Consider the following 26,986-nt stretch of genomic DNA (forward strand, 5'->3'; position numbering starts at 1 on the left):
AAAAGTCACTGTACGAAAAAGAATTGGTCTACATTAACCATTTCAGGAGGTAGCATGTGATCAAGAACCGATGAAAGAAGGAAGAGGTCCAAGCTACACTGAAGGCATTGATAAAAAACAAGACTCCAGGAATAGACAGGATACCAGTTGAAATGTTTCAACAAATGGATGCAGTGCTGGAAATACTCATCTATACCAAGAAATTTGGAAGACAGCTATTTGACCAATCAACTGGAAGAGATCCATATATGTACCCATTCTAAAGAAAGATGGTAGAGAAGAATATAGAAATTATTGAACAATATCATTAATATTATACATAAGTAAAATTTTACTGAAAATCATTCAAAAGCAGTTGCATAGACATCAACAGGAAACTGCCAGAAATTCAAGCAAGATTCAGAAGAGGACGTGGAACACAGGATATCATTGCTGATGTCAGATGGATCTTGGCTGAAAGCAGAGAATACCAGAAAGATGTTTACATGGGTTTTATTGACTACGCAAAGGCATTCAACTGTGTGGATCATAACAAATTATGGATAACATTGTGAAGAATTGGAATTCCAGAACACTTAATTGTGCCCATGAATAATCTGTACTTAGACCAAGAGGCAGTCATTATAACAGAACAAGGGATACTATGTGGTTTAAAGTCAGGAAAGGTGTGCATCATGGTTTTATCCTTTCATCATACTTATTCAATCTGTATATGGAGCAAGTAATCTGAGAAGTTGGACTATATGAAGAAGAACAGGGCATCAGGATTGGAAGAAGACTCAGTAACATCCTGTGATATGCAGATAACACAACTTTGCTTGCTGAAAGTGAAGAGGACTTGAAGCACTCACTGATGAAGATCAAACACTATAGCCCTCAACGTGAATTACACCTCAATGTAAAGAAAACAAAAATCCACACAAGTGCTCCAATAAAAAACATAACGATAAATGGAGAAAATACTGAAGTTGTAAAAGATTTCATTTTACTTGAATCCACGTTCAACACCCATGGAAGCAGCAGTCAAGAAATCAAAAGACACATTGCATTGGGCAAATCTGCTCCAAATGACCTCTTTAAAGTCTTAAAAATCAAAGATGTCACCTTGAAAACTAAGCTGCACATGACCCAAGCCATGGTGTTTTCAATCATTTCATGTGTATGTGAAAGCTGGACAATGAATAAAGAAGATCAAAGAAGAATTGATGCTTTTGAATTATGGTGTTGGTGAAGAATATTGAGTGTACCATGAACTGCCAAAAGAATGAACAAATCCATCTTGGAAGAAGTACAGCTGGAATGCTCATTACAAGCACATACTTTGGACATGTTATTAGGAGTACTAGTCCCTGGGAGAAGGACATTGGGCTTAGTCAAGTCAAGGGTCAGTAGAAAAAAAGGAAGACCTTCAACAGGATGGATAAGCACAGTGGTTGCAACAATGGGCTCAAGCATAATAATGATCATGAAGAAGGCACGGGACTGCCAGTGATTCATTCTGTTGTACAGAGGGTTGCTTTGAGTTGGTACCAACTCGTTGTCACCTAACAACAACAACTACCTCAATGAAATGGGTTGACACAGTGGCTGTAACAATGAGCTTATACATAGCAACAATTGTGAATATGGCACAGGACTGGGCAGTGTTTTGTTCTGTTGTACAAAACATTGCTGTGAGGTGGAAATGACTTAAAGGCATCTAACAACAACAATCTTGTTCTAGACATCTGCTTTGCTATGATATGGTGTGACATGGCCCTTATTTATGTTAGACACCCCGAATGTGCACTGCTAATTATGAAACTGTCATATGAGTTACACTGATGCAATGTGAGCTGGACTCTCCCCATAAGACTCTTATCATGCAAAACCGGAAGGACTAAACCACGTACAAAACCTCAGGCTTTTGTTCTTCCAATTAGAACAAGGTAGAGGCAGAACGACTATCATTCATAGTTCTAGCTTTCTCCAAAGATTGAGACTGCTGGAGCCTCTGTCCACTGCTAAACTTAAACCCCAACTATGAGGAACCTTCACAGAGAAGAAGCCTCTGGTGAGACCACTCAGTAAAGGTAAATGCAGGAAAGCTGAAGATTTGGACTTTAATTATTGGACTAACTTTCCCCTATCCTGATTCTATAGGTCTAACTAAATGAATGTCCTGGGTGCTTACATGTGTGCTGTGTCATGACTACCTGGCAAAAAACTAAATGAATTTATGCCGACAAACCTGAGTATTTCTCTACTTATTAAAAAAAAAAAATCACAAGACAGAGTGACGACAACATGGAGTATGTATTAGCGAGATCTAGAAATAGGGGTAGGTTTTGGAGGCTAAAGCAGGAGCTATTTCAATCAAGCAATGATAAGATCCTGAACTGGGGCTTCGGTCATGCAAATAGGGAGAAGAAGTCAAATTTGGAAGTATTTAGGTCATAAAATTGGCAATTCTTGGGGAATGAATGGATATTCAGGAAGAACTCATAAATGACAGGGAATAATGTTGACAAAATAGTGAATGAATTTTCTTTCTTGCTCAGCGGACTACAAAACTGGCCTGGAAGACACTTTCTTTTTTACTTCCATCTAGAATGCTGAGATCAATTTTACTTATTTGTAATTCCCACGGGGTATTTTGAAGCACTTTGCACACAGTTTAAAAGTTATTTTTCACTTAGTGTCAGAATCCAGAAAACTTTAGGTAGTTGTCATGAGTGGGGTAACCGTGGGAAGGGTAGACATTTTTTCTTGGACTTTCATATTTAATCCTGACTATTTGTGTGATAGCACACATCGTTCATGCTGCTGGGCACCCTAAGGGTTACCCAATATAGTAAAAATACTTTTATTCTCCCTTGGATTCTATCACCCCTAATGGGACCCTAACTTACATATTCACTTTCATTCTTAGTTATTTTTTCCAGGAGAAGATATGCCTCAAGCGCTTTCTGTGCTCATGCAATTTCTTCTTTCAACTTTATATCTCTCTGAGAAAGAACTTCCATAAACTAGGCTACATGAGAAAATCTCAGATGTAAATGTCTATAGAGAGGAGAGGTACTGCAACTTGAGAAAACAACCCTTAAAAACGTCCACTGCAGCTTCTTTGCAAGCATGAAGTTGACATCTGATTCCAATGAAGTTACTCAGCAAAAGGATATCAACATACACATTTCAAAAAAGTTGTTGTTGGGAGCCTTTCAGTCAGTTGTAACTCATGGCGACTCTGTACAACAGAACAAAATGCTGCCCACTCCTGCACCATCCTCACAATTGTTCCTGTGTTTGAGCCCATTGCTGCAGTCACTGTGTCAATCCACCTCTTTGAACGTGTTCCTCTCTTTCGCTGACCCTCTACTTTACTAAACATGATGTCTTTCTCCAGACACTGGTCCCTCCTGATTACATGTCCAAAGTATGAGAGAGGAAGTCTCAAAGTCCTCCTTTCTAAGGAGCATTCTGGCAGTACTTCTTCCGATGCAGATTTGTTCGTTCTTCTGGCAGACCATGGTGTATTAAATATTCTTTGCGAACACCATAATTCAAAGACATCAGTGCCTCTTTGGTCTTCCTTATTCATCATTCAGCTTTTGCATGGATATGAGTGATTGAAAACACCATGTCCTGGGTCATGCTCACCTTAGTCCTCAAGGTGACATCTTTAATTTTTAACAATTTAAAGAGGACTTTTGCAGCAGATTTGCCCAATGCAATACATCATTTGATTTCTTGACTGCTGTTTCCATGGGCATTGATTGCGGATTCAAATAAAATGAAATCTTTGACAACTTCAGTATTTTCTTTGTTTATCATAATGTTGCTTATCGGTCTACATGCAAGAATTTTTATTTCCTTTATGTTGAGGTGTAATCCATGCTGAAGGCTGTAGTGTTTGGTCTTCTTCAGTAGGTGCTTCAAGACCTCTTCACTCTAAGCAAAGAAGATTGTGTCATCTGCATATCACAGGTTGTTAATGAGTCTTCCTCCAATCCCAATGTCACATTCTTCTTCATATAGTCCAGTTTCTCAGATTATTTGCTTAGCATACAGATTGAATAAGTATGGTGAAAGGATACACCCCTAATGCACACCTTTTCTGATTTTTATCCCCTTGCTCTGTTTAAACAACTGCCTCTTGGTCTATGTACAGGTTCCTCATGAGCACGATTAAGTGTTCTGGAACTCCCATTCTTTGCAATGTTACCTATAATTTGTTATGATCCACATAGTCAAATGCCTTTGCATAATCAATAAAACACAGGTAAACATCTTTCTGGTATTCTCTGCTTTCAGCCAAGGTCCATCTGACATCAACAATGATATCCCTTGTTCCACATCCTTTGCTGAATCCAGCTCAAATTTCTGGCAGTATTCCTGTCGATGTAATGCTGCAACCGTTTTTTAATTATCTTCTGCATAATTTTACTTACATTGATACTATTGATATTGTTTGATAATTTCCACATTTTGTTGGATCACCTTCCTTTGGAATGGGCACAAATATGGACCTCTTCCAGTTGTTTGACCAAGTAACGTCATCCAAATTTCTTGGCATAGACCAGTGAGTGCTTCCAGAGATGCATCCCTTTGTTGAAATATCTCAATTGCTATTTCGTCAGTTCCTGAAGCCTTGTGTTTCACCTGTGCCTTCAGTGCAGCTTGGACTTCTTCCTTCAGTACCATCAGTTCTTGATCATATATTATCTCCCAAAATGGCTGAAGGTAGACCAATTCTTTTTGACACAGTGACTCTGTGTATTCCTTCCATCTTCTTTTTCAGAAAAGAAACCCCCACAAAAAACTAAGCATCACTTGAAGGGGAATGCAGAATCAATAATGCTCAAGGAAATGAAAATTAAGACAATAGCAAGATATCCCTGGCAAAAGATGAAAAATATCAAGGCTAGATGTGATTTTGCAGCTAAGGAGGATTCCATGCCCTGTTGAAAATGCAGGCAAGGCAGCTATACTGGAAAGAAAGCTGGCGTGTGGCTAAGTAAGCACTTGCTTACCCTATGACCCAAGAATCATAGGACACATGCATATCCTGAAATTACATGATAGGCCCACCAGGGGTATATGTAACTTAGAGCAGCCACCTTAATGTCCAACAATGTAAGTGGATAGGTAAAATGTGGAACACATTATGCTACAATTAGAAGCCACAAAATAGATGTGCACATGGCATCCAAATGAATCTTAAGAACATAGTATTTTAGTGAAAAATGTAAGACAATAAAATGTATATCACAATAATATTTACATAAACTAAAAATACACTGCACATAAAACCATGTACATTTTGCAAGAACACATGTCATGAAGACAACTAAATGCATTGAGATAGTTTGCTATGTGGAAGAAGTCATGAAATTTGAATTGGACCCTAGAATAAAGAGAAACAAATTCATTTTATGTGAAAACTGTCAATTTTCTGACCCTCTGCATTTTGTTATCTTTGATACCTAACTTCCTTATGTTTTGCTTTTCCTCTCCTTTATATTATACCACCAGCTTGTCTAAAACTGAGAGATAAAATTTTGAAGAAACTATGCATCCAAAAATGAGAATAGAAATAAGTTGGTGCTCAGAGAATGTAATCATGGTTGTTTATGTTGGAGCAACAGTAGAACAGTGTCTGTGAATAGTTTTAAAGCTGAAACTTCTTTTTTCACCAATTATAAGGAACTAAATTATCGTTAGTCAATTCTTAGTTCTGTATACACTAGCGCTACTTCTAAAGCTGTTCTGAAAATAACAACAACTTGAGGTGCTTGTTAAACACATATTCCAAACACTGTTTCCAAACCTATGAATATTTAGATTCAAGATATCCAGAGTGTGATCTTATTATACTTTGAGTAAACATTCCAAGCAGTTATATGATTAGGTAAATTGCCAAGTACTGTTAAAGCCCATCCAAAATGTTCTTCCCATTTCAAGCAGAAAGTAGCTATTGTCTAATACTGCTTTATCATAAAAGTAATAATAAAAATATTGTTGTTGTTAGGTGCCGTCGAGACAGTTCTGACTCATAGCTACCTTACGTACAACAGAACAAAACAATGCCAGGTCGCTACACCTGGGCATATGAGGCAACTGAAAATACCATGGTGCACCTTAGCTACCATTTATGGGAAGATGACTATGTAATAGAGAATGTATTATCTCATTGGCGCATCCCAGTGTTTCTATGGAATGGGCAGTATTATCCTCCACACCTCAAATATTAGAATATGTTACATCTGAAACAAAGCTTGCCTAATTGGTCAAACAAATTAGTGATAGAAATGGGTCTTGAAACAGAGTCTACCTGTGTGGCTAAGTATATGCTCTTAGTCATGACAGCAAGATTAGTTTACTTATATATTTACTTTACAAGTGGATGGTAGATTTTAAAATACCTACAAGATTTTGTTTTGCTTTGCTTTTTTTTTGCCAAATGGCGGTAAGAATCTAGTTTTGTTCAAAAAATAGTTACCTTGTGACCCATTCCCAAAGCATAAACCATACATATTTTGACTCCTTTGCCTTGTGTTTGGTTATTACCTAAGCCAGCCAGAACCCATGTGTTGTGTCAGGGATTGCCCAGTTATCCCCAGAGCTCTCTGAAAGCCTTCTATTTGCTCTAGACTGTAATTATCTCTAAGAGACTGAATTCAGAAGTTGGTGGAGTGACTCTCCTTTGGGAAAAAAAGGAATATCATTGCTAAAAGGCCACGGCTAGACTATGCTGAGTGAGGAACTCAGCATAAAAAATGGGGATTCTCCATTTATAAGCAGTTCTCTTGAGATTTCTATACTCAGAGGAGTCTGCTAGGAAATTCCTTAAAAGACTTAAGTAAGCTGTTAATGTATGATTTTACATGCTCATAGTAAGTTAGTTCAACTAATTGTACACACAGGGGAAATAAACAGCATTTTCGACGGCACTGGGTTATATTTTAACAAATACTGCACACTGGAAAGTGTACATACAGCCTTTATATAGATTTCATCTTTTTCTGTTTCAGTTAACAAGATGGTAAGCATAATACAGCTTTTGTTTATTTGATTTTATTTTTGTGTATGAGCCACAAAATGTGATTCAAAGAAAGTGGTTTTGAAATACGAGTAAAGGAAAATGGATATTATAGAGATATATGTGCAATTCAAAATTAAATAATGGGATATTTAAAACTAGTCTTAGGTTATAAATCAGTATTGATGGCATTTAACAACAACAACAAAAAAGATGAAATTGACTTCCAGATAGGATTTTGACTTAAATATGCATCAAACTCCTATTTTCATCCATTCTTCCACCAATTAAAATGACCAAAAATATGAAAATAGGAAACCCTTCATAATCTCAGGGAAATATAGACAAAATCTGATCAATTTATTCCAGATATAGTGGAGTTGGAAACAGATCAAAGAACGTTCGAGGCTCTAAGAATCATTTCACTAAGATTGAAAAATAGTTCTTTTTCTCATTCTATCATTCCTTCTGCTGCTATTATCTGGGAACCTTCTGTGTGAAATTTTTCCTCATTCACTAGGCTATTGTCTACCCTGAAATGTATTTCATACTGGAAAAACAGGATTAAGGCTTAAGTATTTTCCTTTTATTTTCAATCTTCTGAGTAACAAGTTCATGGGACCTCAACAATATCCAATCAGCTGAAGTCATTTTGATGCTCAGATGGTCTCACCATAGACCAGTGGGAGCCCACCATGCAGATTTCAGTGTCCATTGGAACAATTCAAGAAGTATTGGGCAGATTATTTACTTTCTAGAACAAAAATATGTCCTACACTCATTTTGTATAGTTTCTGTAATCAGGTAGACCCAGATTTCGCAAAGGCCAAAGATTATATAATTTGAAGGTTCTCATTAAGGAAAAAAATGCAAAATTGCAAATACAAAATGAAATACAAAAATAAGGATTTATTTAGAATGACAGAATAAATCACAACAAATTACAATTTTTTAAAGCTAGAAAAATACCACAGATATCACAAAATCCAGTTTAAAAAAAAAATTATCAATTAACTGCTGAAACACTTCTGTGATACTTTCTCTTACTTTTTTTTTTTGCCTACATTCTCTTCTAAAAAAAAAAAAATGCAAAACCCATTGCCATCGAGTTGATTCTGACTCATAGAGACCCTATAGGACAGAGTAGAACTGCTCCATAGGGTTTTCAAGGAGTGCCTGGTGGATTCGAACTGCCAACCTTTTGGTCAACAGCCATTGCTCTAAACCACTACACCACCAGGGTTCCAATTCTTTTCCTAAGACAACAATTTCCTGATATTTTCTAAATAGGAAAGAGAAAGGTAATTTCTACTTTTCCTCTAGCATAGTTGAATTAATGTGTTTATTATTATTATTATTAAGGATTGTTGTCATATTGGTGAAAATTACTATCAAGTTTCTTTCAAAAATGAGCTATAATATTTGGAAGAATGTTCACAGTTAGCTTCTGCTCTGTACTTTTTAAACTTTGTTTCTCTTTCACTATGCACATGGTGTCAAGGGCACTGGAAGATAGCCATGCCCTCATATGACCTCAACCTTGAACCTTCTTCTTATTATATGGGAAGGAGGGTTGGTGTATCGGACAGTTAGTAATAATGTAACTATACTTAAAAGGGACTAAAAACATGTAAGTATATTCCATTGAATGCATCCTTGCTCAAATTTCTCTTTAGCAGAATCTCCAAAAAGGCCATGGGCAATCCAAAACCACCCAACACAAGAGAAATTATGACAAAGGGGAAATCAGACTGAAACTAATTGCAGTTAAAAAATAATCTTAATTTCTTAGTATGCTGAATAGTTTTGGTAATGTTTTCATGGTTATGGGGTTGTTATAATGCTGTATACCAGATGTTGCCCCAGGCCAAAAAAAATAGTGAAACTGTAAAAGTTTGGTTTCACCTTTCCTTTTTCCTGTGTCTGCTCATATCTCTTGAAACTGACCTACCCTCTCTTATTCCGAGACCCAGCTTGGTAAACAAAATGTTCTTCTAGCAAACCCATTAAATGAATGTTTACTATGGTTGGTATGATAGGAATTTCAGACCATGGAATGCAGAATAGAAGGGGAGCTATTTTGAATATAATGGTGTGTTTTATTGCCACTCAAAACATAACAACATTAAAGAGATTTTTTTTTCCTTCTGCGGGGCTAGCCTGCCTATATTGTATGCCAAAGGTAAAAATCCTTCTGTCTTATTATTTTTTGTAGTTACTGTAAAGGCTTATCTTGAGAAGACATCTTTCTTCTCAGTTGAATATTTTTTTTTCTGACTGGACCTAAAAAAAAAAAAAATTACTGCTGCTTTTGCTTTATAAAGGCAAATATGTATATAAAAATTTTATCACAAGATGAGGAAAGATCATTTTTTAAGATTAATCAGTCGACATAACTGTCTTGGTCATCTAGTGCTGCTATAACAGAAACGCCAGAAGTGGATGGCTTTAACAAAGAGAAATTTGTTCTCTCACAGTCTGGTAGGCTCCAAGCCCAAATTCAGGGCATCAGCTCCAGGGGAAGTGTGCTGAGGAGGGATTGCAATGACTACTCCAAACAATTTATGTCTTTCCACAATGTCTTCATTAGTTATTAGGCACACAGGTTCTTGACTACCCCGGATGCCAGAGATCTCAGTTCAGCAGGGGAAAGGAGAGGGAAAACAAGCAAGCTTACGGCAAACGAGGACGGTGTTTGCGCATTGTTGTTCTCTGGTCCAGGCCAACTCTTAACCATGCTGTCATCAATGACTCGGATGTCAAATCAGCCTTGATCCCCGAGAATCTCTCATGGGATCTCTGTCACGTCTCTTGAACACAAGGGCTTATTATCCCTTAGCTCTCAACATATGACCAAAGCAATGTGTATTGGGTAGGAAGTGAACTAGGAGTAAGCTCAGGTGAGCTGCCGCAGCTCACTGCTTCCTAGCTCACTGAGTCTCGACCCTCAACGTAAGACCAAGATAGCAGAGCAACAAGAAAGGTATGTTAGACTAGGAGGAGGATCCAGAGTAAGCCCAGGCGAGCTGCTGCAGCCCACTGCTTCCCGACATCCTGGGCCCTAGTCCTCAACATATGACAGAGATAGACAATGTCTCTAGGGCTTGGGAGTAAGCCCGGGTGAGCTGCCGCAGCCCACTGCTTCCCAGTCTGAAACGTATGACCGAGTTGGCCCTGGTTATGACTCCGAGCAAAGCTGAGTCTTAGTGTCCCTTCTTTTATACACATTGGAGCTCTTTGAGCCCTTTTGGTTGGTGTTCACAAGTCCTTGTTTATGACTTAGCTGGAGCTCTTTGAGCCCGTTTGGTGGGTATTGATAAGTCCTTGTTTGTGACTTAGCTGGTCCAGGTGTCTTCTGTTGATAAGGTTGTTTTTCTCCTCTAGGTTGTATCATCTCCTTTACCTCCTTTCTTCATATGTTGTTTGCTTCTACATTTGCTTTCAGCTAGCCTGCTTTCCACAGGAAGGCTTTCTGTGTCAGCTCTGGAGGAAGATCCGTGTCATCAACCTTCCCTTGGCCTAGGCACTTCTACAGGTAGGAACCTCAGGTCCAAAGGACATGCTTTACTCCTGGCACTGCTTTCTTGGTGGTATGAGGTCCCCATGTCTCTCTGCTCACTTCTATGTTTTATATCTCAAAACAGATTGGCTTAAAACATTATCTAATCTTATAGATCTCATCAATATAACTGCCGCTAACCCATCTAATTATGTTATAGTGATAGGGTTTACAACATATAGGAAAATCACATAAAATAGTGGCCAATCACACAATACTGGGTACCATGGCCCAGCTAAGTTGACAGATATTTTTGAGGAATAAAATTCAATCCATGACAATAACTTAAGGTTAAAAAAAAAAAAAAACAGAATAAGTGAGGGAATAATTCACACCAGATAGCCTTGGTTTTTTTCTCTAAAATAGAGAGAAAGTTAACACCCTGAATAAATAGAATTTGGAGGTTTAACATCAGTTCTGACTTATGGAGGCTTTAGGAGAAGGAAATTTGGATCAGCTGCTCCAGGAGCTAAGGTATAGTAACAACTTAAATGCATTAATTGCTGAAAGCAGAAGGGGTTAATGCTCTTATGTGGGCACGGAAAGTGACGAAGGCAAAAGAGGTTCAATTATGGGTCTGGGAAACCAGGTAGGTAACAGCAACTGCAAGCATTTACTGGACATATAGTATGTGTGAAACACTGTGCTAAGTCTCTGACATACACTATCTAATGTATTTCTCATTACAAATCAATGTGGTGGGTATTAAAATTATATCTTATTTCCAAAGGAGACAACAGAGAGTTTAAGTAGCTTATCCAAGACCACATAATTTGTGAGTGACATAACTTGGACTCAAACATAACTCTACTATCAACATTAATCATCATAACAATTATGCTGTCCTACTTTTCTCTCTGCTGTGCTACTTATTACATTAGACCAAGCAAGAAGGTCTTGGACAAAACAACCAGTTGATGTCAAGTGGATCCCAACTCATAATGACACCATGTGTAGCAAAGCAGAACTTTCTCCATAGAGTTTTCAATGGCTGATTTTTTGGAAGTAGATCACCAGACTTTTCTCCCAAGATGCCCCTGGGTGAACTTAAACCTCCAACCTTTCGGTTAGCAGCTGTTTACACCACCCAAGGACTCCATTAGTCAAACAAGACATGATAAATGGAAGTTTCTTTAAATTTTGAGCCACAATTGGGAAAAAGAAGTCCAGTGGAAGTGAGTTACTTATGAGTTTATTGTCAATATCAATCAACAAATGTGTTGTAGGCATTAACCATTGATGCTCCAAATTAAGAATTTGGAGGATTTTAAAGAGTCAAAAGAACCCTTAGGAAACAATGCATCAGAGCTAGGTCATTAAAGAGAACATGTGAGTTTATCTAGAAGTTTTGATATATAGTTGTAATGGAAAATCTCAAGCTTCATAAGGTTCACAAGCCCAAATACCTGAAATTAAAGAACTGGTGCATATATTTTTCCTCTACATTTTCTTTGCTGGATTTGTCAGACATTTCTTTTTTTTTTGTCATTTCAACACTTTTTATGTTTGCTTTTTCCACTTTCTGTTTCATGATTTTTCATATTTTTAAAAAATTAATTTCATTCTATTTGTTTCATTCTTCTAATTTCTTTCATTTTACTTTGTTATTTTGCAGTTATTTGAATTTTATGCATCATTACTTTTTCATTTCTCGTAAGAGGGAGTGTGGATCAATACAACCATTTAAATTGTAATTTGGCAATTCAAAACCTTTAAAGTAGTCAGAAACTATAACTTTGCAAGTCCACTTCTAAAATCCTCCTTACACCTAGAAATAACTATGAATGTGCACAAAGATTTAGCTTCAAAGATATGGATCACAGCATTTATAATAGCAAAATATAGAAAATTGTCTAATTGTCCAACAAACCCCAAAACCCATTGTGGTCAAGTCGATTCTGACTCATCGTAACCTTGTAGGACAGAGTAGAACTGCCCCACAGGGTTTCCAAGGAGCAGCTGGTGGATTCAAACTGCCAACCTTTTGCTTAGCAGCTGAAGTCTTAACCACTGTGCCACCATGGCTCCCCAATTGTCCAATAGGGGATTAATTAAATAAACAACTTATTCATACCCTCACAAACAAGAATCCTAAAGTGCTTGCCACCCAAAGTGAGACCAAGAATGTACTCAAGGCCTCTCTCAAGTCTCTCTTCTTTTTAGAAATGTCCCCAATTCCTCCAGGTAGGCTTGGTTGGCTCTTTTTCTATATTTACTTAACAGCCTGTCTAAATGTTGGCACTTACTGTGTTATGATTGTTTTTCTCTTTGTATACCTATTCTCCCTTTTTCTAGATTATGAGGTCCTCCATAGTAGGAATCATGACTTATTCATTTTCTTACCAGGCTTACTTAGCAGCATGCCTAGCACATAGTTGTCATAAAAAAACTGTTTATTGGATAACTGAATGAAGAAATGAGTGCCAATTAAGCAAACATTTGGGATGACATTGAACAACAGCATGACAATATTATAATGTAAACATGCTATTAAGAGCAACTTATACTTTTTCTTAGTCTAATAGTCTGACTAGATCAATTTTGATTACCTTTTCCTAATTAGACAAGTTATATAGACTTAGTCTAAAAAAGTTAGGAAATAGGCATTATCATAAAGAAGAAAATATAATTCTCCCATAATTTCACAAGAATAGCTCTTTGTTCATTTCCTTCTAGGCTTTTCCTAATTGAAGATAAGTAGTTAGATATAAATGGATGATAGATAGACAGGAAATAAACTGTTTATACAAGCATAAATACATACAAGTAGTTTTTTTGGGTTTTGTTTTTGAAGGATGTTTAAAATACCTATGAAGCATTTCAAAAATATTTGGTCATGGTAACATTTGGAAATGAATATTTCATTTGAAAATATTTACAAATAGCTTTCTCTTTTATTTTACACTTCAAATAACTTGCAGTATAGAAATATTTTCACAGTCTAGAAGTTTCTGTCACTATGAGAGAAAATTTTTTTACAAAAGTATCTTGGTGACAAAATTACACTTTAGGTAATTTTCCTGCTTCATCTCAAAATAGCCATTTAGCTGTACAGGCCTCCTTCCTGTAATATTTTGGAAGTGCCTTTATGTCATTAGTTATCTACTTAATAATGGAGGATTTAGGAGCAGCATGCAAGATTATACTTATTAGTGTCATTGTTATTGTTAGTTGCCATTGAGTTGATTCCAACTTATGGCAACCCCATGTGTGCAGAGTAGAACTGCTCCATAGCATTTTCAAGGCTGTGATCTTTTGGAAGTAGACGAGGCCTGTCTTCCTAGGCTCCTCTAAAGTGGATTCGACCTATCAGTCTTTCAGCTTTTACTCGAGCACTCAATTGGGGATGCACTCCATACTTACTAGCTTGCTGCCATTTATGGATTATTAAAAAAAAAAAAAAAAACAGGGCCGTTGAGTCGAACCAACTCATAGCGACCCTATAGGACAGGGTAGAGCTGCCCCGTAGAGTTTCCAAGGAGTGCCTGGTGGATTCAAACTGCCAACATTTTGGTTAGCAGTGTAGCACTTAACCACTACACCACCAGTACACTAAAATTTAACCAGAGAGTTAGAGGAAGCTCTGCCCATTCCTTGGATTATAGAGTATTCAATGTCAATGGCCTAGAAACATAAAAAATCTTCACTGAGGTTTTCACAATCTGGTAATTTACATCCTCAGGTTTTCTAGAGCCTCTGGCTGCAGTAATCATAAGTGCTATGGGCAGTGTCACCTCATAACAGGGCAAACACACAAGCTTCTGTTTATAGTCATTTCCAACATAAAGGTAATTATACAAAGGATTTTGATAGTTACATGTTTATTAAAGAACTGAAGAGGGAAGTCATGGGGAAAGTCACAGTCTCAGGTGGCAGCTTTACTAAAGAGAAAGACTGTAAATTTAGACAGAAGGTAAATTGCAGAGGCCAACCCCTTTTTGCTCTATCAAATTGCTCAGAGGACTTGCTAAAAAAAAAAAGAAAAAAACAAAAGTCTTGGGCCCCATCTTGAATTTATTATCAAGGCATAGGATCTTGGAGTCTGCATTTTAAAGATTCAAGTCAGTTGATTCCTATGCATGTTAATTTTAAGAACCACTGAGTCAAGAAATGCTTGCCACCAATAAAAGTTAAGGTAAAAGGAGAGTTGGCTGTATGTGGGATAGGACAAATGAGTTCTATTTAGATTATGTTGAATTTGAGATATATATTGGAAATCTAAGTGCAGGCTCTCAGTAACGGTTCTGTGGCTTAAGAAACAATCCAGGACTCAACACAGATTTTGAACTCAGACTACTCATGCATCTTCTAAATAATACCCAAAGCTATGGGGATGTAAATTTGTGAATGTGCAAAATGAAAAGAGATGGGAACTGGAGACCAAATCAAGGGTAGAGGAAGAAAACCATAGTCGGCCAAGACAATCATCAAGACCCTAGCAAAAAACAAGCCTCTGAGGGAGCCAAGAAGGCTGCTACTGAAGCATTTTCTCCATACTTCATGAATTCAGAACAAAGTATGATTTAAAGAGGATTGTAAAGACAGAAGCCAGAGTCAAAAGGATGCAAAAGCCTTGAAGAAGAAAGTCTCCTGAGTAGGATCAGCAGATTCAAGGACACATGTTTGAATTTTAGATAGACAATGAATTTTTAAAAACACAAGCATGTTCCAAATGTTGTATACTAAGTACTTGCAATAAAAAAGTATTATTTATGTGAAATTGAAAATTATATAGGCATCCTGTATTTTATCTGGTAATCCTATTCCCGGGTCCCGTTAACCTTCAACCAATGACCCAGATACACACTGGATATGAGATTCATGATTGTCCTGTGATCTTAGTGAAACCGGTCTTCAAAATAATTTGACAGAGGGACGCAGAGCCAAAATGGCACTATAGTCAGAAGCACCACACTGTCCCTCCACAGCAAAGAGCCGAAAAACTAAGTAAAACAGAGACGAACATCAATCCTGGAACCCTAAGCATCAAATGAAGAGGTAAAGAACTCAACCAAGCACCAAATAAAATAAGAAACTGACAGAGACTAGAAAGCGAGGTCAGTTACAAGTGGAGGTCCCCTATCAGCTAACGCAGCCGGGATCCACCATCGTGGACTCCTATCAGAAATCGGTGGACAGGGAGTACAAGAAAGCAGATTCATGGAGCTCTCAGCAGGAGACAAAGCACCTGGTAACCGTGAGAAGTGCTTTCCAACCCCCTGCCCTGCCTCCCCTTCATCGTTTCCCAGCCAGCCAATCCACAGCAGTTTGATTCCTGGCTTGCAGAGGACCAATACACTGCTTCCTGGGGGGCTGATCTGCAGCTCCTTGGCAGGATGATTTCTGGCTTCCCAGTGGGCCGATTCTCTGCTTTTTGGTGGGCTAATTTCCGGCTTCCTGGAGGGCCGATTCACTGCTTCCCAGCAGGCAGATCTGCCATTTCCAAGTGGGCCCTGACCATAGCCCAGAAGGAGCCGGTTACTTGCGATGCAGATTTGCCCCACCCACACCAGCCGGGTTCTTCACTGCCATTTCTTTGTTGATAGTGTTGCTGCTTTCAGCCTCTTTTGGTTTCTTCCCTGCCTCTCACCTCCTCCGCCTCCTTTCCCTCTAGCACCTGACTCCATGTGCCATCTTTGATTCTTCTTGATAGGCTGTGAATTGTCGCTCAGCTGGAGGACAGCTTCCTCAGTTCAAGTTGCAGGCTGGTGGGACACATGGGGGATTTTTTGTTTGTTTGTTTGATTGTTTTCTCTTTCTTTTTTCCTTCCTATTTTTCTTCATTTCTTGGTTTCTCGTCTCTTCACACTTACCTTCATTTCCTGTCTCCTGAATAACTGGGGCTGTGTATCATCTTCACCCCTTCTAGCTAGGCTGTACAGTGTGGCTTGGCAGCCACTTCCCCAGTCTGTGCAGCATCATTGATGGGATCAATGATGGGATTTGTTTTTGTTTTTTAGATTTTTTTTATTTATTTGTTTTCCTTCATTTCTTGGTTTCTTGTCTCTCCACTCCAACGGCAGTCTCCCTCAGCACTTTTTTTTCCCTCCTGTTTCTCTCTCCTTTCCGTATTGTTTTCCATACCCAACCTACCTCCACACATCAAAAACTCCCCCTCTGCCTCTCTCCTGCCTATCTGTACCTTATGCTAAACATTGCACTCCTGAACAGCGCAGGCACAGGTCACTGGAACTTGCCTTGCACTGGCCCCCCAGCTCACCTTGTCAGGCCTCATACATGTCTCCAACAACCCATCCCAGCTCTTCCCCTTCAGCTGGACATGCCCTGCTGCACCATAGCTGAGCAACTGGCCCTGACCATTGGACATGGAGGTGAAAAATATAGTATCCACAGACAAGTAAACAACAAAGAATGCACAGCCTGCCTGCTCAGACCTAACCAAATAAAACAAAAAAAGCAGGATGAAACAAACAAATCTACAATCAATAAATGAAGAAAATAACTACAGAATGTCCTAAAGAAAGCAGACAATATCAAAACATATTTTAAAAAAAAAAAAAGGACAGGATGGTTCCAGTAGGCATCCAAAATAAAACACCAGATGACTTTCCAGTAGAAGAAAAGACACTAGAACTACCTGATGCAGAATGCAAATCTATTCAGAGCTATCCAAGAGTCGAAGCAAAAAGCAGAAAAAATTGAGGGAAAAATAGACAAATTCATGGAAAAGGCAGACAAATTCATGGAAAATACAGCCAAAAAAAGAAAGAATTCAGGAAAATAATACAGGAACAAAATGCCGAAATAAATTCACAACTAGAAATCATACAAAAACAACAGCTAGAAATCCAAAAGATAAACAACAAGATATCAGAAATGGACAGTGTCACAGAAGGGCTGAGGAATAGATTTGAAACAATGGAAGACAGAATCAGCAAAATTGAAGACAAACACCTAGATACAATTTTATATGAGGAAAAATCAGAGAAAAGAATGAAGAAAAATGAAGAAACCCTGAGAATTATGTGGGGTACAATCAAAAGCAAAAATTTGCAAGTGATCAGAGTTCCAGAACAGGAAGAGAAAACCGAAAAAACAAAGAGGATCATTGAAGAATCGATGACAGAAATCTTCCCTGATATCATGAAAGATGAAAAGTGGATCATTCAAGAAGCTCAACAAGCCCTATATAGGATAGACCCTAAAAGAAAATCACCAAGGCATATCATAATCACACTCACTAAAAACAAAGACAAAGTAAAATCCTTAGAGCAGCTCAAGAAAAACTTAAAGCCACATACAGAGGAGAAACAATAAGACTAAGCTCTGATTATTTGATAGAAACCATGCAGGGGAAAAGGCAATGGGATGATGTATATAAAACCCTGAAAGAAAAAAAATTGCCAATCAAGAACAATATATCCTGCAAAACTCTTATTCAAATATGTGGTGAAATTTGGACATTTCCAGATAAACAGAAATTAAAGAAATATGTAAAAACCAAATTTACAAGAATTATTAAAGGGAGCCCTTCAGTTTGAGAACAAACAACATCAGATGACAGCCTGAATCTAGCACACAAGATCACACCAGTTAGATACCAATCTAGGAAATGAATTCTCAAGGGCTATTCAGAATCAAAGGATTTACAACAGGGAACCAGAGAGGTTAATCTTCAAATGGCAATAATGTCAGAACAATAAAAGAGGGAATAAAGAGTGTAGGTATAGAACTTTCTAATGGTGAGGAAGGCAAGGCGATACCAAGTAATAATAAACTGGTTCAAACCTAGGAAGATAAGGGTAAATTTCAAAGTAACCACAAAGGAAGTTAACAAACCTACTCATCAAAATAAAGAAGAAAAGCATAAAGTCTCAGAAAAAACAAGATCTACAAAAAAAAGAAAAAAATCTCCAAACAGCATAGGAGAGTAAGAGGAACAAAGAAATAGCACAACGACAACAACAAAAAGGATGACAAAATAACAATAATAAACTCACACCTATCAATAATTACAGTAAACATAAATGGCCTAAATACACCCCTAAAGAGACAGAGAGTTTCAAATGGATAAAAGAACTAGATCCATCAATATGCTGTCTACAAGAGACACACCTTAGAAACAAAGTTATAAATGTATTAAAAATCAAAAGATGGAAAAAATATATATCAAGCAAACAGCCACCAAAAAAGAGCAGGAGTGGCAATACTTACCTCAGAAAAAATAGACTTTAAAACAAAATTCACCCTAAACGACAAAAAAGGGCACTTTATCATGATTAAAGGGACGATCCATCATGAAAACTTAAACATAATAAATATCTACACACCCAATGACAGGGCTCCAAAATACATAAAACTTTAACATCCTTGAATAGAGAAATTGACAGTTCCATTATAACAGTAGGAGACTTCAACATACCACTCTCTGTAAAGGACAGAAGTTCTAGAAAGAAACTCAACAAAGATACAGACAATCTAAGGGCCATGATCAGCCAAAGTGAACTCATAGAAATATATAAAACACTCCACAGATCAGCTGCAAAATACATATTTTTTCCAATGCACATGGAATGTTCTCCAGAATAGATCACGTCTTAGGCCACCAAGCAAACCTCAACAGAATCCAAAACACTGAGATAATAAAAAGTATCTTCTCTGACCACAATGCCATTGGAGTAGAAATTAACAACAGGAAGAGCAAGAAAAAAAAAAAATCAATTACATGGAAACTAAACAATACCCTGCTTAAAAACCACTGGGTAATAGAAAAAATCAAAGATGGAATTAAAAAAACTTCTAGAATCAAATGAGAATGGAAACACATCTTAGCAAAACCTTTGGGACACAGAAAACCCAGTGCTCAGAAGTTAATTTATAGCAATAGATGCACACATCAAAAAAAACAAGAAAGGGACAAAATCAAAACATTAGCTATGCAGCCTAAACAAATAGAGAACAGGAAAAGAAGCCTATAGCCATCAGAAGAAAGAAAATAATAAAGATCAGAGCAGAAATAAATGAAATAGAGAATAGAAAAAACAAGAGAAAGAATCAACAAAACCAAAAGTAGGTTTTTTGAAAGGATCAACAAAATTGAGAAATCGCTGGCCAAACTCAAAAAAGAAAACCAGAGAAAATGTAAATAACACAAATAAGAAATGAAATGGAGGACATTACAACAAACCCAAACGAAATAAACAGGATCATAATGGAGTATTATGAAAAACTATACTCCAACAAATTTGAAAACCTAGAAGAAATGGATAAATTTCTAGAAATACACTACCTACCCAAACTATCACAAAATGATGATGAAAATCTCGACAGACCCATAACAAGGGAAGAGATTACATAGGTAATAAAAAAAAAAAACTCCCAACAAAAAAAACCCTGGCCAACATGGCTTCACTGGAAAATGCTACCAAACATTCAGAGAAGAGATTACATGAGTACTACTCAAATTATTTAAGAACATAGAAAAGGAAGAGATACTTCCAAATTCATTCCATGAAGCCAGCATGATCCTGGTACCAAAACCAGGCAAAGATACTAAAATAAGAAAATTACAGACCAATATCTCTCATGAATATAGATGCAAAAATTCTCAATTCTAGTCAATAGAATTCAGCATCGTATCAAAAATATAATACACCACGACCAAGTAGGATTCATACCAGGTATGCAAGGATGGTTGAACATTAGAAAATCAATCAATGGAATCTACCACATAAATAAAAGAATCACATGATCATCTTAATCAATGCAGAAAAGGCATTGAACAAAGTTCAACACCCATTCCTGATAAAAACTCTCAATAAAATAGGTATGGAAGGGAAATTCCTCAACATAATAAAGGACACCTGTACAAAACAAATAGCCAACATCATTCTTAATGGAGAGTGGCTGAAAACATTCCCTTTGAGAACAGGAACAAGACAATGATGCCCTTTATCATCACTCCTATTTAACATTGTGCTGGAAGTCCTAGCTAGAGTGATAAGGCAAGAAAAAGAAATAAAGGGCATCCAAATTGGTAATGAAGAAGTAAAACTGTCCCTATTTGCATACTGTATATAAAAAACCCAAAAGACTCCACAAGAAAACTACTGGAACTAATAGAAAGATTCAGCAGAGTAGCAGGATACAAGATATATATACAAAAATCAGTTGGATTCTTAATCCAATAAAGAGAATGATGAAAATAAAATCAGGGAACAATACCATTTACAATAGCCCCTAAAAAAAAAAAAAAAAGGAATAAATCTAACTAGGGATGTAAAAGACTTATTCTAAGAAAACTACAAAGCACTACTGTAAGAAACCAAAAGAGATCTACATAAATGAAAAAACATACTATGCTCATGGATAGGTAGACTCAACATTGTGAAAATGGCAATTCTAATCAAAGCAATCTACAAATACAATGCAATCCAGATCCAAATACCAACAACATTCTTTAAAGAGATGAGAAAACAATCATTAACTTTTTATGAAAAGGGAAGAAGCCCTGGATAAGTATAGCATTATTGAAGGGGAATAATGAAGTAGAAGGAATTGCACTGCCTGACCTTAGAACCTACTATACAGCTACACTAGTCAAAACAGCCCAGTACTGGTATAATGACAGAGACACTGACCAATGGAACAGAATCAAGAACCCAGATGTACATCCGTCCACCTATAGACACCTGATCTTTGACAACGGCCCAAGTCCATCAAATGGGGAAAAGGCAGTCTTTTCAATAAACAGTGCTGGCAAAATTGGGTATTCATCTGCAAAATGATGAAACAGGACCAATACCTCACACCATAGACAAAAACTAATTCAAAATGGAAACAAACAAACAAAAAAAAAAAACCTAAATATAAAACCAAAAACTAAGAAGATCTTAGAAGGAAAAATAGGATAAATGCTAGAGACCCTAATAAACGGCATTAACAGGGTACAAACCATAACTATAGAAGATAAGCTAGATAACTGAGATTTTCTAAAAATTAAACTCTTATGCTTATCAAAAGACTTTACCAGAAGAGTAATAAGAGAACCTACAGGCTGGGAAAAAAAAAATTGGGGGCTATTACAAATCTGACAAAGTTATAATCTCCAAAATCCTCAGGAAAATTCAAAACCTCTACAACAAAAAGACAAACAATCCAATTAAAAAATGGGCAAAGGAAATGAACAGACATTTCCCCAAAGAAGATAGTCAAGTGGCTAATAGACACATGAGGAAATGCTCGTTGCAATCACTAGCCACTAGAGAAATGCAAATCAAAACCACAATGAGACACCATCTCATATCAATATTACTGGCATGAATCAAAAAACAGAAAATAACAAAGGTTGCAGAGGCTGTGGGGAGACTGGAACTCTTGCGCACTGCTGGTGGGAATGCGCTCTCCTTAGAAAGCTAGAAATGGAAATACCGTATGATCCAGCAATCCCACTCCTAGGAATATATCCTAGAGAAATAAGAGCCATCACAAGAATAGACATATGCACACCCATGTTCATTGCAGCATTGTTCACAATAGCAAAAAGATGGAAACAACCTCGGTGTGCATCAACAGATGAATAGATAAACAAACTGTGGTACATACACACAATGGAATACTACACAATGATAAAAAACAATTATAAATCCAAGAAGCATTTCACAACATGGGTGAATCTGGAGGGCATTATGCTGAGTGAAATAAGTCAATCACAAAAGGACAAACATTTTATGAGACCGCTACTGTAAAAACTCAAGAAAAGGTTTACACAGAAAAAGAAACAATCTTTGATGGTTATGAGGGAGGGAATGGGTGGTGTGGCACAACACTAAATAGACAATAGGTAAGTGATAACTCTGGTAAAGGGTAAGACAGTACACAATACTAGGGAAGCCAGCACAACTTTTTCAGGGTAAGGTCATAGAAGCTCTATGGACAAATCCAAAGTCCCTTAGTGACTGAATTACTGGGCCGAGGGCTGGGGGGACCACGATCTCAGGGAACACCTAGCTCAGTTGGCATAACATAGTTTATAAAGAATATATTCTATATTCTACTTTGGAGAGTAGCATCTCGGGTCTTCAAAGCCTGTGAGCGGCCATCTAAGATACTCCACTGGTGTCACCTCTTCAGGAGCAATGGAAAATGAAGAAAACTAAAGACACAAGGGAAAGATTAGTCCAAAAGTCTAATAGACCACAACTACCAGGCCTCCACCAGACTGAGTCCAGTACAACTAGATGGTGCCCAGCTACCCCTGACTGCTCTGACAGGGATCAAAATAGAGGGTCCCAGACAGGGCTGGAGAAAAATGTAGAACAAAATTCTAACTCAAAAACAAACAAAAAAAAAGACCAGATTTACTGGCCTGACAGAGACTGGAGATACCCGAAGAGTATGGCCCCTGGACACCCCTTTAGCTCAGTAATGAAGTCACTCCAGAGGTTCACCTTTTAGCCAAAGGTTAGACGGACCTACTAGATGAAATGAGACTGTAGGGGCACACCAGCCCGGGGGCAAGGACTACAAGGTAGGAGGGGACAAGAAAGCTGTTAAAAGGGAACCCAAGGTCCAGAAGGGAGAGTACTGACCTGTCATGCGGTTGTTAACCAGTGTCATAAAACAATACATGTACCGTTTAATGAGAAGCTACTTTGTTCTGTAAACCTTCATCTAAAGTACAATAAAAATAATAATTTGGCAGAGAGGTTATTTGGTAGATTGATTTAGGACTAACTGACCAATGACCCTGGAAGATCTATAACTTGTAGAAAAGAAATTGTTTGCATTCTTACTGGCCAAGAATAATAAAATTGCATACTTATAGGAGCATTATAATTGTAAAGCTAGCCTACATATAAAGCAAAAAGAACCAAACCCGTTGGTGTTGAGTTGATTTTGACTAAACAGGGTAGAACTGCCCCACTGGGTTTCTAAGAGGTGGCTGGTGGAATCCACTCAACGGCAAAGGGTTTTTTTTTTTAATCTCATTTCCCAAGAAGCCTTGATGGCGCAATGGTTAGGAGTTTAGCTGTTAACTGAAAGGTCGGCAGTTCAAATCCACCAGCAACTCCTTGGGAGAAAAGACCTGGAGGTCTGCTCCAAAATAAAAATCTCAGCCTAGAAAACCCTGGGGGGTAGATCTACTCTGTTACACAGGGTTGCTATGCATCAGAACACACAAACAAAAGTATCGTACTAGTTGTTTAGATGTTTTCATCAGTACTCTGGAGAAGACATACTGTTGGTTCACACCAGATCATACTACGATGTTATATTAGAATTTTAAAGGCACATATGTAAATGTTTAAATGATTAATCAATTAACGTCATTTAATGGCACACTTGCTATAAGGCAGACACAAAGTAAACTTGTTGATTATTTTAATTCTTTCAATAACTCTCTAGTTTTGTTGTTATTGGTTGTGTTAGTTGCCCTGGAGTCATCTCCAGTTCATAGCTACCTTATGTATGATAGAATGAAACATTACCCGCAACATCCTCACAATTTTTGATATATTTGAACCCATCATTGCAGTTATTGTGTCAGTTCATTTCGTGGAGGGTTTCCCTCTTTTCCCTGACCCTCTACTTTACGAATCATGTTGTCCTTTTCTAGTGATTGGTGTTTCCTGATAATACGTCCCAAGTAAGCAAGAAAAAGTCTTGCCATCCTCACTTCTAAGGATTATGCTGGCTATACTTGTTCCAGGACTGGCAGTACATGGGATATTCAATTCACCTTGCCAACATAATTCAAACGTATCAATTCTTCTTTGGTCTTCCTTTTTCATTATCCAGCTTTTGCATACATATGAGGCAATTAAAAAGACCAAGTCTTGAGTAAGGAGCACCTTAGTCATCAAAGTGACAGCTTCGCTTTTTAACACTTTAAAGAGGTCTTTTGCAGCAGATTTGCCTAACACAATTCATTATTTGATGTCTTGACTGCTGCTTCCATCATTGATCCAAGAAGAATGAAATACTTAACAATCTCAATTTCTCTCATTTGCCATGATGATTTTATTGGTCCAGTTCTGAGGATTTTCATTTTCTCTATGTTCAGCTGTAATCTGTATTGAAGGCTATAGTCTTTGATTTTTATCAAGATTGGAGGAAGAATCATTAACAGCCTTCAATATGCAGATGACACAATCTTGCCAAAAATGAGGATGACCTGAAGTATTTACTGACAAAAATCATAGGGTTTCCAATGAGTGGATGTTGGATTTGAACTGCTGACCTTTTGGTTAGCAGCTGAGCTCTTAACCACTGCAACGCCAGGGCTCCTGTATCCACACTACAGAGGCCAAAGGCAAGTTAGAGCAAGCCTTTACATTTCTCTATCTAAATGTGTACTAGAAGTTTCATTAATGAAAACAAGAGATGTTAGAAATTATTTTTCATTGGTGTGTGATTTTCAAATATACAATTTTCTAGAAATATCTATAGGTACCTCTGCCCTTGGTATAACTTGGAATACGATTCTGGCAAGCCCAGTAGCATTAAAAAAAAAAAAAAAAAAATTTTTTTTTTTTTAACATCCAAGAAAATTCCATTCTTTTAGTGTTTCCCCAGTTTATGAAGAATTCTTTTGCCTGTTCTAGAAAGTTAAGAAGCTTGAAAGAGTACCTAAAACCATGGTTTTAATATCAAATAAGTCAAATTTGCTCATTATCCCCCTTTTTAAGGAAAAAAAAAAAAAAACTTGTTGGCTATTCTTGGATATTTTTTCTCCTATGTGAAGTTTAAGATCATTTTATCCACTATGCCCCCAATGAGATACCATATACCACATTTACTTATAAATATTGAGAATTTATATTGTCATACTCATAAGTTTTCCTTTTCAAGATATATTTGTATGTGAATTTTGAGAATTGATATTGTCATAGTATTAAGTCTTCATATTCAAGATGATGTTTTCTCATTAGGTCAGGCAGAGGCAGTAGAGTTTAGCAGTTAAAGGCATGAATCTTAGGCCAGGCCGCCTGTATTCAATTCCTTGTTTTCACATTTCCATATGTGTCACCCTGGACAAGTTATGGGAGCCCCGTGTATTTTTGCTTTTTCATCTTTAAAACAAGAATAAAACATCATCTGCCCTATAGGCAGTTTATGAGGATCAAATGAGTTAATAAGTGCTAATCCTAGCAAATAGTAAGCACTATGTAAGAGTTTGCTGTTATGTTTTTATTTTATGTACTTCAATAAAATTTCATGGTCTTTTGTCATAAGTATATTGTACCATTCTTTACAAATTCATTCCTAAGTATCTCATTATTTTCATTCATTATTGTGGGTGAAATAGCTTTCTCCTTTCTATTATTGTTACTTATTGCTGATATAAAGTTCTTGATTTTTTTGTATTGATCTGGTGCCCATCTTTTTTGCCAAATCCACTTGATAATTCTAGATAATTTTGGATGGATTCTATTGGATTTTTGAGGCATACAATTATATCATCGGGGGAAAAAAAAAGCAATTTGAACTCTTCTTCCTTGTTTGTATTGATTGTTACAACCACCCAAACCAATGTTAAAAAAAATTAAACCAATGTTAGATAATATTAATGATAGACAGCATCCATGGCCTGTTTCTGCTTTAGTGAAATGACTTTTTAAAATAAGTTTGTTGTAGGAACTTTAATAAACATTATGTTTTATTTTAATATTTTTCTCTCCCTATTTTACTTAGAAATTTTATTATTAATAGTTGCTGATTCTTATCAAATGCACTTTTACCACTTTTCCTACAATCATATTTTCTCTTATATTTTCATTCAAATGAATTATATTGATAATTTTCTCGATACAGAGCCAAACTTATATTTCTGAAACAAATCCTACTTGGCCATAGTCCTTTGGTACACTGCCGGATTCTGTTTTTAGATCTATAATTTAGAACTTCTGCGTCTACATTTATGGGTTAAGATGAAGAAATAGCTTTTATTTGTTTCTCATTCTATCTTTTCCAGATTTAAGATTAAAATTTTCCCTCAAAAAAAATCTGAAGCTCTTTATGTTCTTATTCTAACTGAGTCAATCTACCTGATAATATCTGAGAAGTGTTCTGATTCGATTTTGTAGAAAATCTTATGATATTTACTTTTGGGGAAATAGTTACAGACTGCCCTCTCTAGCATTTCAAGGCTCTTCATTATCTTCAAAATATTTTCATATTTTATGAGTTACACTTAACTTGGATATGTTTTTCAACCAAGACAAAGGAAAAAAGGAAACCATAATCAAAGTTTGTAGATTGTGGCTCCAGGTTTTTAATCATTGTTCTTCAGGAGAGATATTCACATAAACTTGTCTTGGAAGCCCTTACAGACACTGAAACAGAGAAGCAGAGAACTGAAGACCTTTCCATGATAATGTCGGTGAACATCAGTTTGAAAAAGTAGTGATTTTTACCAACAGCCAAGCTCATAACGACACAGA

The sequence above is a fragment of the Loxodonta africana genome, chromosome 11 (assembly GCF_030014295.1).
Source record: "Loxodonta africana isolate mLoxAfr1 chromosome 11, mLoxAfr1.hap2, whole genome shotgun sequence".
Lineage (NCBI taxonomy): Eukaryota > Metazoa > Chordata > Mammalia > Proboscidea > Elephantidae > Loxodonta > Loxodonta africana.